Below are 14,761 nucleotides of genomic sequence, written 5' to 3' on the forward strand. Positions count from 1 at the left end.
GCCAGAGCAGGGCATGGGCTTGTCTGAGTCCCGGAGGGGGCGTCCTCCTCCCAGGGCCTGGAGGCAGCTGATGACCCACGGCGTTGGGGCTGGGGATTTCAGAAGGGCCTCGGGAGGAAACCCACATGGCACTCACTGGCCCCAGCCAGGAGCCCTGGAGTGAGCAGTGGGCAGCCTTGGAAACCACTCCAGAGGTAGCAAGAAGTTGAGCCTTAGGGGCAGGTGCCCCTGCTCTGTTCAGCCTTTGGGTAAGGTTGTGGGGGGTGGGTAAGTGCGGGCCCTGCATCCAGATAAGCTTCAGGGGGGTCTTTCCTCACCTCTCCAAGAGTGAGGCCATCAGCCCTGCCCTGCTTTCTGGCCCTGCTTTACCCAGAAGACTGATGTACCAAGTCACCACTGCTCTACCCAGTGCAGCAAAGGGATACACAGTTGTATGAGGATTCTGGGTTCTTGCCCATATCTTCCCCTGGGGTTCAGTATCACTAATCAATTCGGAAATGAAAATAAAAACTATGAAATAGCACTTTAACATCAATTAGAATGGCTATTACAAAAAACAGTAAGTGTTGACAAGGATGTGACGAGATTGGAACCCTTGTACATCACTGGTGGGATGTAAAATGGTGTAGCTGCTATGGAAAACAGTATGGCAGTTCCTCAAAAACTTAAAACTATCATATGATTCAGCAATTGTATTTCTGAGTATATACCCAAAAGAACTGAAAGCAGGAACTTGAACAGAGATTTGCACAACCATGTTCACAGCAGTGTTATTCACAATAGTTAAAAGGCTGAAGTTACCCAAATGTCCACAGCAGATGAGTGGTGGTCTGTCTCTTCAATGGACTATTACTCAGCCTTGAAAATGAAGGAAATTCTGACACAGGCTACAACACAGATGAACCTTGAGGGCATTATGCTGAGTGAAATAAGCCAGTCACAAAGGGATAGTGTCTGATTCCACTTATATGAGGTCCTTAGAGCTGTCAAATTCATAGAGACAGGGGAATGGTGGCCCACAGGGGCTGGGGAAAGGAAAGGGGGCATGAGAGGCCTATGAGAGCAGAGTTTCAGTTGGCAGAGATGAAATGAGTCCCGTGAATGGATGGTGGTGCTGGCAGTGCAACAGTGGGAAGGTACTTGATACCACAACACTGTAAGCTGAAAAATGGCTAAAATGGTAAGTCCATTGTATATATTTTATCATTTTTAACATTTTGAATTTAAATTTTAAAAAATTGATAAATTTTACATTATGTATATTTTATCACAGTAAAAAAAATGGGGATGAAAGACACCGGCAAATGCAGAAATACAAGTTCCATCATGCACCAGCCAAATCCTTCCACCACTTTGAAGCCACAGAGACACCCCAGAAGAGGATCATGCGGGATGGTGGGACCTGTACCTTGACAGAGCATTTTCCAGCTGGAGGGTGATGAGGCTGGGCATCTTTTCATGTGCTTATTGGGCATTTGTGTACATTCTTTGTAGAAATGTCTATTCAAATTCCTTGTCCATTTTTAAAATGTATTGTTTGTTTTTTTGGTTGTTGAGTTTTAGAATCCTTTGTATATTCTGGATTTTAGTCCCTTATCAGATATGTGGTTGACAAATATTTCTCTTGTTCTGTGGGATGACTTTTCACTCTGTTGATAATGTCCTTTGATGCACAAAACTTTTTTATTTGGATGAAGTACAAATTGATATATTTTTTCTTGGGTTGTCTGTCTGTGTTTTTGGTGTCATATCCAAGAAATTATTGCCAAATCCAGTGTCATGAAGATTTCCCCATGTTTTCTTCTAAGAGTTTTCTACTTTTAGGTCTTACATTTAAGTTCTTTGATCTATTTTGAGTTAATTTATATATATACTGTGAAGAAGGGTCCAACTTCAGTCTTTTGCATGTGGATATCCAGATATAATTTTGCTTCTCCTTTCCAATTTGGATGTCATTTATTTCTTTTTATTGCCTAATTTCTCTGAACTTCCAATATTGAACAGAAGTGGCAAAAATGGGCATCCTTGTTTTTTCCTGATCTTAGAGGAAACATACTGTGGACTGAATGTTTGTGTTCCTCAAATTCACATGTTAAAGTCCTAATCCAAAACATCATGGTATTTGAGGGTAAGCCTTTGGAGGTGATAGGTTTAGAAGAGATCTTGAGAGTGGAGCCCTCATGATGGGATCAATGTCTTTATAAAAAGAAGAGACACAGCAGCTTCTCCCTGCATGCATGTGCCAAGGAAGGCCATGTGGGGCTATGACCAGGAAGAAGACTTCACCAAGAACCCCGTGCTGGATCCCTGATCTCAGACCCCTGGCCTCCAGACCTGTGAGAGATAAAAGTTTGTTGTTTAAGCCCCCAATCTATGATACTTTGTTATAGCAGCCTGAACCAAGGCTAAAAGCTTCCAATCCTTCACCAGTGGAGTAGGAAGGTTAGCTGTGGGTTTTACGTATACGGCCTTCATTATGTTGAGGCACTTCTATTCCAACTTTGCTGAGTGTCCTTATCATGAAAAGGTATTGAGTTCTGTCAAATGCTGCATCAATTGAGGTGATCATGTGTTTTTTTTCTTTCATTTGTTAATGTGGTATACATTACATTGATTGATTTTCACATATTGAAACATCTTTGCACTCCAGGAATAAATCCCACTTGGTCATGGTGTTGAGGGGGGGTGAATTTATTCTCCTCTGTTCTTGTTCCCACCACAACAAAGAATTCAGGGACAGAGTATAAGTCCGGGGAGAGGAAATCCCAGGGCAAAATACCTCTAAAAACCAAAATCAGTCGAAGGGAGAAATAAAGTTTAAAACCCATTTATTGCTTACAAAACTGCAGTCCAGCCCATCTCTCTCTCCTGCTCCAGCAGCAGCAAAACTGGCCCTCCCCTCACCTCTCAGGTACAGATAAGCTCTCCTTGCCCAGGTAATTACCCATTGATATGGAGATGAACTTCTCTCCACCCCTGAGGAATGATGCAAATGCACTAAAGCCATTCTTCTTTCCACCTCTGAATGCCTAGTGATATGCTGATATACTAAAGCCAGGTGAGATATTCTGGAAATGTTACAATTTTACCCACAGAGATAGAGTAGTGAAGCAGGGTGAAAGTTTTATTTGAATGCATTCCAAGAGTCAAGGTAGATAAAGGCAGGTTTACTTGAATAAAGCAAAGAGGAAGGAAAAAACGGAGGAAAGGGAAGCTTATTGAACTGCTGCTCAGTATAAGGATCTCTTGCCAATTCCCAAAGCCAGTGTCACCGGGCACCCAGTGGGAACCAAGTCCCTATCACCCCAGAATTTGGGGGAGTCACAGGGCACTGGATGGAGTGAGATTATGTTCTGAGAACTTCCCAAAGGCAAATAAAGGAGATTTTCAGGCAGGCTAGTAAGGAGCATTATCGAATAGCTGCAGAACTCTCTGGGTCACCCAGGTGAAGGGAATTTGCAGGCCCAAATCAGAGCTCTCAGTAGCCCCTCTCTACTAATCTGAAGTAGGACAGAGAGACTGACATACTTGAAGAAAGGCAAATGTGGCAACCTCAGAGAGGAGGCGTGCTTAAGGATTTGGAGTCTGGGGTTTTATAGGACTTTTTTGGGGTAAGGGTCAGCATAAGGCATGATGTATACAGGCAATTTATAATTCCTTTGAAGTTCATCTAAGAACAGGCTTATTAAAGTGTCACTGTGGGAATGTTGGCTGATGCACACTGCTCTCTCCCAGTTCCTGCCCTTTGAGTCTCATTGTGCTGGGGCTCAGCTCTGTGGAGATAGTCGCCAAGGAATCAGGAAGGAGGGAGACCAGCTAAGAAGGTTGTATCCCCCAACTTGCCTAGAGAATATCAGGTCTGAGGAAGGCTGTGGGTAAAGTTGCAGTATTTCCAAAATCTCTCACCTGGCCTTAGTGCATCTCTGTATCAATAGGTGTTTCCAAGGGGTGGAGAGAAGTAGCCATCTCCATATCAATAGGTGATTACAAGAGGAAGCAAGGGCGTATCTGGACTGGAGAGGTTGGGTGGGGTCCCTTCTTGCAGCTGGGTCCGGAGAGACTCGGGCGGGGGAGCAGAGGTGGATGACTGCTTGTAATAAACGGGTTTTTCCCACTTTATTTCTCCCTTTGACTGATTTCAACTTCAAAGGTATTTGCCCCCCGGCTGGGACTTTTCCCCCAGGAATTACAAGTGAAGAATCACAAGAGGATGACAAGTGAAGAATCACTTATCTGTTGGGATACAGGATTGGGCTGGGGAGTAAGGAAGGAGCAAGGCCTCTCTCCTGTCTTTCCCATAATGCTTTGAGAATGAGATGGAAAAAGAGCAGCCTGAGGGGAAGAGATGAAAAGGAACCATCTTCCCAAATGCCTGGACTCAATCCTATCCTCTTGCTACGGGTGCCCACTTCTCCCTCTCTTCCTGTGGTCCTGCGGGGAATAGCCTCACCAGCACCAGATTGTGTTGATACAACTGGCACATGACTTACATTTATTATTATTATTAAAGTATTAATTTTTAAAAAAAGGATAGGGTTATTCAGGTGGCTGTATTGGTTTGGGACTTAAGCACTCCTTGTGCACATGGGATTATTTACACTTCCGAGGTCTGCCTCCTGCCCTGGCTACAAAGTTAACTTGATTAGGGACTAGAGGAAGAGAAAAAAACAGCATATAGTTTAAGTTAAAGAATAAGCTGGGCCTTTTAGCAGGCTAAAGTACATCTTACAATGGCATTATCCAATGAAGACATGGGTTGTGCTCAAATACTTTTATCTGGGGAGTATCTGGACATTCCAAGTTGCTCCTGGTCTTTGGAACTTCAACTAATTAACATTAACTCTGTGAGTCCTTTCTGGCTGTTTAGTTTTATCTGGTTTTAACTTTTTGAGTCCCTTTTAGTGGGCATTTTACCGGCATATTCTTCCTCCACCTGCTTCTACTTTGCTGCCTAACAATGGTGTATAACCCTTCTAATACGTTGCTGAATTCGGTCTGCTGGTATTTTGTTGAGGATTTCTGTATCAGAATTCTCAAGGGATATTTGTCTATAGTGTTTTTGTAGTGCCTTTGGCTTTAGGCTCCTGGGCTCTTGATGTTAACTTGCCAAATGCCAGAGCTTTTTTATTGTAATGTAAATGTATGACATTTAACTGTTGATTGCCAAGTCATCTGTTTCAAAGACATCCATCTCCAGTAAACATATTGCCAGCTACACAACTAGGGAGAGAGCCAGGTCACCCCATCCATGAATGTCCTTAGAAAGCCCTAGGTGACTTAGATGATAGACAGCTTGAGTGACCCTGCTTTTCCCTTCCCACACTTTAGTCCTTGTTCTTGTGTTTTAAATTTACCTAAATGATTGAATCTGTGAAACCCTAGACACCCGTGTTTTAAAAGAAAAAGGAAACACAAGCAATTGAAACAACCAAGAACTCAAAAACTCTAACTCTTTACTTGAGCTTAAAATAGAAAATTTTCTAAAGACCTGAGATCTAGATGAGAAACCTAGCTATGCTGGTAAATTGGACTGATGACTAGCCTTACCAGCAAGATTGAGAAATTAGGTGAAAACTCACCACTTTTCAAGTAGCTGCAGCCAAAAGAGCCCTCAAAATCCATCCAAAGAGCAAACAACAGTAGAGAGTTCTAGAAGATGCATTGGAGACAATCCCCACCTTCAGGGAAGAAGCAGAAGGAGCCACGGGAAGGAGAGGAAGAGCAAGCAAACTCAGGGCCCAGAAGGCACCTGCAGCAGTAACTGGGGACTGGATGTTACTATGGAAATCTCTGAGGAGATGAACCAAAAGCAGTTTTAAAGAAATGAAACCCTGTACCTGGGTTACATACTGTAAATCTGGGGAGGGAAATCCCAGGGCAAAATACCTAGCTGGAACCGAAATCAGTCAAAGGGAGAAATAAAGTTTAAAACCTGTTTATTGCTTACAAACAGCTGTCCGGCATCTCTCTCCTGCTGGGCAGAAATGAGCAAATACTTCCCCCAGCCTCTCAGGTCTGGATAAGCCCTTGCTTGACCAGGTAATTACCCACTGACATGGAGATGGACTACCTTTCTCCATCCCTTGGAAATGCCTGTTGATATGCAGATGCACTAAAGCCAGGAGAGAGATTCTGGAAAGATTGCAATTTTACCCACAATGCCACCCCTCCAGAAATCTCACCTTACAATCTACTCATTTCCCCTCTTCTGCAATGGTCCCTGGGTGAGAAAACTGAAGCATTTTGACCAGACTACTGACATACAGCAACAGCAATAAAATCATGATCATCCTCAAGCTAGAAGATTCAGCTAGGTTCAAAGGCCTATACAGGTTAAGTCTTTAGCTCGCCCATTCCAACAGGCAGTAGCTGAAGAGGAAGAGGGTTCAGAGCAATCATCAGGCAGCAGCTGCAGCCAGGGAGCATATCCAGGCCACCGGCACTGTAGAAAAAAATAACCTTAAGGGCGATAATATACATGTTTTAATGACACCAGCATAGGCAAATCTTGCCCACCAGGTAGGATACATTTAAGAGAGTGGTCCTGTGATAAAACAGTGAGGGGAATGGGATCTCATCCTGGTCTGGTATACCAGACTTTCACCCCCCTTCCTGTGGGAGTAACAGATGGGTCAATATATAGGGCTATGAGAGGTACATGCACTGGCCATAAAGATAAAACAAAACTTCCCTGTAAGATGCTCTTACCTCCTGGATGTTTTGGGTACATTACCATGACCTTTGAGGGCCACTCTGCTGTTACTCCAGGAACACACATGAGGCCAGCTTCCAGGTCTTTACCCCAAGGTGCCAGAAAGGCCAGCCATCACTGGTCCATGTGTTCAAATGTCCAGGGCCATGTCCACTCAATGGTGTCTCTAGGGTTTAATGCAGTTGGGGCTGGCAGCAGGATGTTGCTCTGCTGGCCATATCCTGGCTTCAATAACTCTTCTTTGGTTTGTACATACAGTTGTATAGGAGAGGCAGCAAAGTGTGTTACCATATCCACAGGGCTCAAAGCTCCTTTACATGGCTTCTCATTCAAGTGCTATAACACTATCCATAGACTTACTGACCAACCCCGTAGACTATTGGTGTCTGACTTCAGGCCAGATTTCAACAAACCATTATATATCTCTATCATGCCAGCCCCAGTAGGGTTCTATTGTACATAAAACTTCCACTTTATTTCTAATTGTTGCACCCATTCTTGTAATGCATGTCCAGTGAAGTGGGCACCTTGGTTGCTCTCAATCACCTGCAGCCGGCCACAGGCTGCAAAGAGATGCTCCAGGCCCCTCTTGGTGATTTGGTGATCTGCACAACATGCAGGAACAGCAACAAGTATTCCAGTAACCATGTCCACATAAGTCATGGCATACTGATATCCTTCTGATATGAGCAGAGGCCCAATACAGTCTATCTGCTCCCTGACAAGGGGTACTGGCCCCTTTACAACTATCCCATGTTGCTGCGGGACTTGGTGTAAGTCCCTTTTAGAGCACACAAGGCACTCCTTCTGGGCTCTGATGATTTCTTCAAAGGTCAATGGCAAGCCCCACTGATGGGCTACAGCCCACATGGTCTTTTGCCTCACATGTAACAAATGCTGATATAATGATTGGGCCACATTAGAGGCAGGCTGCCCTTCTAAACAGTGCAACTGGGCCAATGAGACACATTGGCTTTATCGTTCCCTGGGGATGCCAAAGGCAAAGGGCCAGTCACATGACATACAGTAACAGTCTTAGTCTGACCAGAGGCCCATAGGTCTTGCCACAACTCTTGCCCCCAAAGGGGTGGGTAATCAACCATCCAGTTGGCATGGTACCATGTCGGTAGCCACAGGGTCAAGCCCCAGTAGACGGCCTAGCTGACAGTGCAGACAACTATAGGGGAGGGCTCCTGGGTGTTCACCAGCCTTACTGCCTGCAACTCAGGCCATTGGCGGCTCTTCCCCTCTCCACCCTCCATCCATACTGTCTCAGTCTTATGATGAAAAGCACAGCCCTCCACTTTGGGTCTGCCCATGACTGCAGCCATCTGTATACCAAGCATCTTCAGATATAGGGGCTTTTCCCTCCTGATAAGGACTCTCAGCTACCAATGGCTCAAAAGCAAGTCCTTCCTGCCTGTCACTTGTATAGGTCACAGGCCCCAATAAAAGTTGGAGTTCTCCACTAAAGGGGCTAATAAAGAGGGCACTATGCTGCTGTAAATATGCGCCCCATTTGAGGGGTCTGTGCCATGCTATTCTGTGGCCTTTAAGTCCAGTCTCGCACCCACCCCACAATGGGATAGGTGGTTATCACCTTGGTCAGAGCTGTTCTGGTGATGGGCTTGTGGCCAGCAAAGCATGGTACAGAGCAACCAGTTGCTTCTTTATCAAGGTGTACCAGACCTCTGCTCCTTTCCATTGTTGTGACCAGAATCCAATAGGTTGGCGTGTCCATTCAAGCTGCTGCCAAAGACCCCATCTATAACCATCTTCGGTTACATGAACATCTAGCTCACAGGGCCTTGGTGAGTCCATTACACTTAAGGCCTGCATGGCCCTGACAGCTCGCTTAGCAGCAGTAAAAGCAGCTGCACATGTCTCATCCCAGTCCCACCTGATGCCCTTTCGTACCAACCAGTATAATGCCTTCAGAATTTGTGCCAAGTGCAGGATAAACACTCTCCAGTAGCCCAAAAGACCCCAAAACACTTGTAATACTGCCACAGTGGTGGGAATGGGGAAAGCCTGGACCTTGTCTATAATAACTGTGTCAGGAATAACTTTTGTTTTACCCAACCAGACAACCCCCCAAGAATTTTACAGACAAACCAGGTCCCTGAAACTTGGTGCTGTTCACAGCTCATCCTTTCTCCTATAGATGTTGCAGCAGTCTAGGTGCTGCACCTTCTAGATCTGCAAGAGAATCAGATGTGAGCATAATATCTTAAGTGATACAACTGCACCGTTTGTGGTTTCTCCCATGTGGCCAAGTCCTGGGCTACAAGTCCATGACAGATGGTGGGACTGTGGAGGTATCCCTGTGGAAGGACAGTGAATGTCCACTGCCAGCCTTCCCACATGAAGGCAAACTGTTCCTGAATTTCCTGTGCTATGTCAATAGAGAAGAAACCATTAGCAGGGTTTACAAAATAATGATACGTTCCCAGCTCATGGCTGAGTGATCAGAATGTCTGCTATAGAAGGGACAACAGCATGCAAAGGCGATGTGACTTTATTCAATTCCCTGTTGTCTACAGTCATACACCAGGAACCATCTGGCTTTTTCACTGGTCACACTGGGGAATTAAAAGGACCATGAGTGGGCTTTATAATGCCCACCCTCTCCAATTCCTATAGAGTTTCTTCAATTTCCTTGTGCCCCCCAGGCAGTTTATACTGCTTAGTATTTGTCACCCACCAAGGTACAGGCAGAGCTACAGGTGGGTGCTTAGCATGTCCACTCAGAACTGCCTTTACCACACATACCCTCAGTCTGACCTCACCTACAGTGGTCTGTAACCACAAGCCCTACAGGATATCTACCCCAAAAAATATATTCAGGGATGGGAGAAATGTACACAGTATACTCCTTTGGGGGTAAACGCCCTATCCCCAATGGGATTTGGGCTTTCTTCACTCTAACTGCCTTACCCCCATAGCCATCTATTACAGCAGGGGTCCCGGGAAAATGCTTAGGGTTTCCATAAATCAGAGAACACTCAACTCCTGTGTCCACCAGCGCCAGGACATGCTGTACATTCACAGGGGACCAATGAATTGCTAATTCTACATGTGGCCCCCGGTCCCCACCATGTCCCCCAAAGTGGGGACCTTGACCCTCTCCTCAGTTGAACCGCAATGCCCAATTGTCCTCCTGTGGGGGTGAGGGCTCAGATGAATCCTGAGTACTGTACTCCAGGAAGTTTTGCAGGGACACATGTTGGGCATGAGGCCTTGACTCTGGTTCTGTGTCCTGGACCTCAGCAGCTGGAACTGGTGCTCTGGTTTTAATTGGTGCCATAGTTCTAACAAGATTCTATTGGTTTTTCTATCAAGTTTTTCTTTTACTATCCTGGCTTTTATCAAATCAACCCACATCTGGGTCCTCGAGACCCTCACCTTTGCACCTCTCCTTTCAGTCATAGCCCATACTTCCTTCCATGCTCTTACTGTTTCAACCTCCCCCAGATCTGCTAAAGTATGAGTAGCCTCACTTATGGGTTGCCCTATGTGAGGGGCAGGAATAGTCACTAGGGACTCAAAGAGAGATGTTGGGAGCTGTATGCAGCACCAGGTTTCTCATATCTACAGTGAACACCTCTTCATTGGGGCCTTGGGGGTTTATATTATAGATTATATTTTTCATACCCAATTCCTGCAGTACCTGTTGGAGCTCTGCATACATTTTCCAACTACTGGGTAAATATGGTAAATCATCCTGATTAGGCCAAACTACCCTGATGGCAGCTGTCAGTCATTCCAGGAGTGTCTGATTCCCTGAGGTGTGACGGACTTTGCAACTGCTGCCAGAGGGAAGGGTGAGTCGTCAGGGAAGCCAGTCTACTCATCTCAGCACCCGACATACAATGTTTTCCAACCCCATATCCCAGAGACTTAAAAGCCATGTAGGCAGAGGTTCCAATGGCTTCTGCCTATACCGGACACTCATGTCCACCAGCTCATCCTGGGTATAGGGGCAGAGCATGGAGTGCTCCACAACCTGGGGATGGGGTGTCTCTTCCCCCGAGAAGCCCGCAGTTATTTCATTTTTATTTTCTTAACTACAGCTGGGCGGGCCTTCAAAACAGGAGAGGATGGTACCTCTGGCGGTGGCCTCGGTAGCAGATCCACCAAAGGCCCTGCCTCCTCCTCTTCTCCCTTGGGCTTCTCCATCAACGGCTCTTCCTCCACCATTTCCAGGGCTGAAGGCACTACTCTTTCCTCCCCCTCCTCCATGGCCTCCTGCACCGTGGCTTTTTCTGCCGCTTCCCCCCTTGTGGCTGCTAAGGAATCTTCTAGGAGCATGAACTGCCTTTTCAGTAACTGTCTCTCTTCCTTAACGGCACCCCATAGGTTATCGCCCAGCTCCTCCAAGTGATGCTGAAGTGTCTCTCTCCCACCTAAATCCCTCTCTCTCCTTGCTAACCCTCTCAATAATCCTCTCTTCCTCCTGTATAACATTTTCCACTTTCTCAGTGAAAAGAAACCCTACAATGCCAGCTACTACATGGCCCCCTAGAGTCTCCAAGCAGTCTTCCAACTCACAGAGGACTAATTTTGCAGCTTCTGGTGTTTCCATCCTTCCTCTGTTCTGGGGAAGGCCCCACCCTCTAGGAGGTACTTTACTCTAGACCAATTCCCCAGTAGGGCCTCCCAAATTGGAAGTCCCAGAGCTGGGGGGATTATTAGCAAGTGAACCTACATCCTTTGTTGCTGCATCCACCAGGGCCTCCCCACCATCCACGGGGGGGATTCCGTGAATCTCCCCACCATGTCTAGGGGCAGCCCTCCCATAGATTGCCCACATTTTGACAGATTTCAGGTTCAGAGTTCCTGCCGACTACTGCCAGATATAACTCCGGGGAGAGGAAATCCTGGGGCAAAATACCTCTAAAACCAAAATCAGTCAAAGGGAGAAAAAAAGTTTGAAAGTTTAAAACCCATTTATTGCTTACAAACTGCAGTCCAAGGCTCCTGTTCAGATAGGACCTCGGTCACCCAGGTAATTACCCATTGATATGGAGATGAACCTTCCTCCACCCCTGAGCAATGCCTGTTGATATGCATAGATATTCTGGAAATATTACAATTTTATCCACAGTGATTCACGCATAAAGCCAAGGAATGCCCAGTATTGCTGGAAGCCACTGGGAGCTAGGAGAGGAGCAAGGAAATTTTCCTCCTTAAGATCTTCAGAGGAATCCTGACCCTATCAACACTTTGATATTGGATTTCCATGCTCTCTGATTTAAGTCACCCAGTTTGGGCTGATTTCTTATGGCTGCCACAGGAAACTAATACACTTACCTCCCACCTGTGCCTCTGTCCCTTGGCCTAGCCACCAGGGTTGAGGCTGTGTCTGCTGGTGAGTCATATGGGGGATCAAAGTAGGGGCCCACACCAGAAGTTTCCTTCTCTCACTCAAGAATTATTGATCACCTACTGGACTTCAGGTTCACTTGGGTGTAGACATGAACGAAGACACAGCCCATATGACACTCTGGCCTCAGGTAAGCCAGTGAGATTCAGCCCAGGCCACAGCCAGCCACACAATGTTCCCATGAGCAGTGCAGGGGTGCTCTGGCCAAGGGTGTCTTGGCTGCCAGAGCAGCTGCAGGCTGAGGGCCAGTGCAGCAGGAGGGGATGCTCCAGGGCTGGTGGGGTTCCTCAGTGGGAGACTCACCTGGCACTCCAGCCCCACTCTAGGGCACTGAGCTTGGGCTTGCTCCCTGTGTCTCATACCACCAAAGCTCACAGCGGCCACCACCTTGGGGATTGTGGGTAAAGCTGAAGTATTTCCAGAATCTTTCACCTGGCTTTAGTACATCTGCATATAAATAGGTGTTTCCAAGGTGTGGTAGAAGTCCATCTCCATATCAATAGGTAATTACAAGGGCCTGTGAGGGCTTATCTGGACCAGAGAAGTTGGGTGGAGTTCTCTTCTGCTGCAGCCTGTTAAAAGACAGGACGACTGCTTGTAAGAAATAAGCAGGTTTCTTAACTTTATCTCTCCCTTTGAATGATTTTGGTTTCAAAGGTATTTTTGTCCCAGGATTTTCTCCCAGAGTTATAGGGATCTTACAAAGTTGACCCCTAAAGTCTCAGAGAGGTCAGTGGCCTGCCCTGGGTCACACAGCTACCATAGGGGTTTGTTATTTATTTAAAAGCAAGTAGTAATTTAATAAAGCAAAGCACACACTCGGCAAGGGAATGCAGGCATGCTCCACAGGTGAGCAGCCTGGGGGGTCAACTTAGGTGGTCTTATAGCTGGAGTTTAAGCAGGGGTGAGACATTTATCAGGTAAGGTAGGGTTTTCTCAGAATAAGGAGGGGATTTCTGGGAACTAGGGTGAAGCCCTCTTTTTGTCTTTAGATGGTCTTCTTTGGAACTGTCATGTGACTTTCAGTATGCTAACGAGCGTATAAGGTACTTTGAAGTGAAGTCACGGTCAACTTCCCCTCTGTGTTGGAGCCAGGCAGTTTTGGCAGGTCTGTTTTCGGTATCATCCCTCCCCATATCCTGTGGGAACAGGTGACACAGAATGTTTAGAATATAAAGAAGCATCTAACCAAATGTAAACACCGGCCAAAGTCCCTACCCTCCCCCTCCTCATGTCTGGCTATCCACCTACTGTAACATTCCTCTTCCAGGAATGTGGACCCTTGAAGTCTTTCAAGGGAAAATGGGTGGTGTTCGCTCCTCTGTAGCTGCTTCCTGCTGAGGAGGGGTGCTGACTCTCCCTATAGGTCCAGCAGTTCCTTGCTGTCTGTCAGCGGGAGGAGAGTCCTGTAGTTGTTTCAGCTATGGCCAAAACAGACAAGGGCACATAAAAGGAGGATGCAGCTGGGCTGTGGGATTGCATCCCATGAGGGTTTAAGCCCAGGCCTCCTGCCCCTTTGTGCTTTGTGTCTGGCTCTCAAATGGAGATCTGAGAGCTACGCCAGTGTGATTTCCAAAGTGAATGGAAGCACTGGAGAGTCGGACCCCCTCACCCTCCACCTCCATCTTGCTGACACTGGGAGAGTGTTGATAACCATAGGCCACTTCCTCCAGAGCCTAAACAAACCCCCATGGGCTTTGGGGTGGGGCTTGTGAGGCTCTGGGGTTGCAAGGGTGGGCTTGGGGTACAGGAATTGATGGGTGGGGGAAGACCCTCTCTCAGTTACAGAACACAGGCGGCACCAGGGGGCTGCCTCAAGTCCAGTACAGATGACTCAGGGACCTTCCTGTCAGAGGAAGGGGCGCCTGCCCAGAGCGGAAGGGAAAGCCTGAGACAGGGACCAGGGTCTGGGGTTCTCAGCGGGGGCTGCCGCTGCTTCCCTCTACCTTCCACAAGAAGGGTCCCTGCCAGAAGACCCCTTCCTTCCCCCCAGAAAGTGTTTCTGAGCTATCCTCCCTCCTCACCACGTGGTCACATCTCAAAGTCATCCTGCCCACATTCCTCATTCTGCCGAATCTCTTTCTGCTCCACCTCCCACTGTCCGCACAATCACACTTTGTCAAAATTCAAAATTACTCCCCTTTTTGAATATAAAGTTAGACATGCTCACTGTAGAAAAATGGTTAATACAGAAAAATAGAAGGAAAGATAACCCTCCCATACCAGTTTGTGCTATTGCCCTCCAGGCTTTTCCTATTAATACAAAATACATTGAATATGAAAACAATTCATGTTGTTTTTATCTTGCATTTCCTCCCTGCCACCTCCAATATAGCTTAATATTGAATTTTCCTGGACTCTGAAAATTCTTCATAAGACATCAAAACATCTTTTTAAGAGAAGGCATAACATTCTAGTCTTTGTATATATAATGTATTTAAGTAATCCCTGATTCTTGGGCATTTAGGTTCTTTCCAATTTTTTGCTATGGTGGAATGATCTTTTAAAACCTAAATATGCTTAAATCCTTTGGCAGTATTTCCATGGCCTTCTGGATATTAAAATGTACCATTCAGCTCATGCAGTTGGTCATGACCTGATACCTGCTTCTCTCCCTGTCCTTCCACCTCTCCCACCTCCGGGTCTCTCCCATTGGAATGTGG

This window comes from Manis pentadactyla, chromosome 8 (assembly GCF_030020395.1).
Source record: "Manis pentadactyla isolate mManPen7 chromosome 8, mManPen7.hap1, whole genome shotgun sequence".
Taxonomy (NCBI): domain Eukaryota; kingdom Metazoa; phylum Chordata; class Mammalia; order Pholidota; family Manidae; genus Manis; species Manis pentadactyla.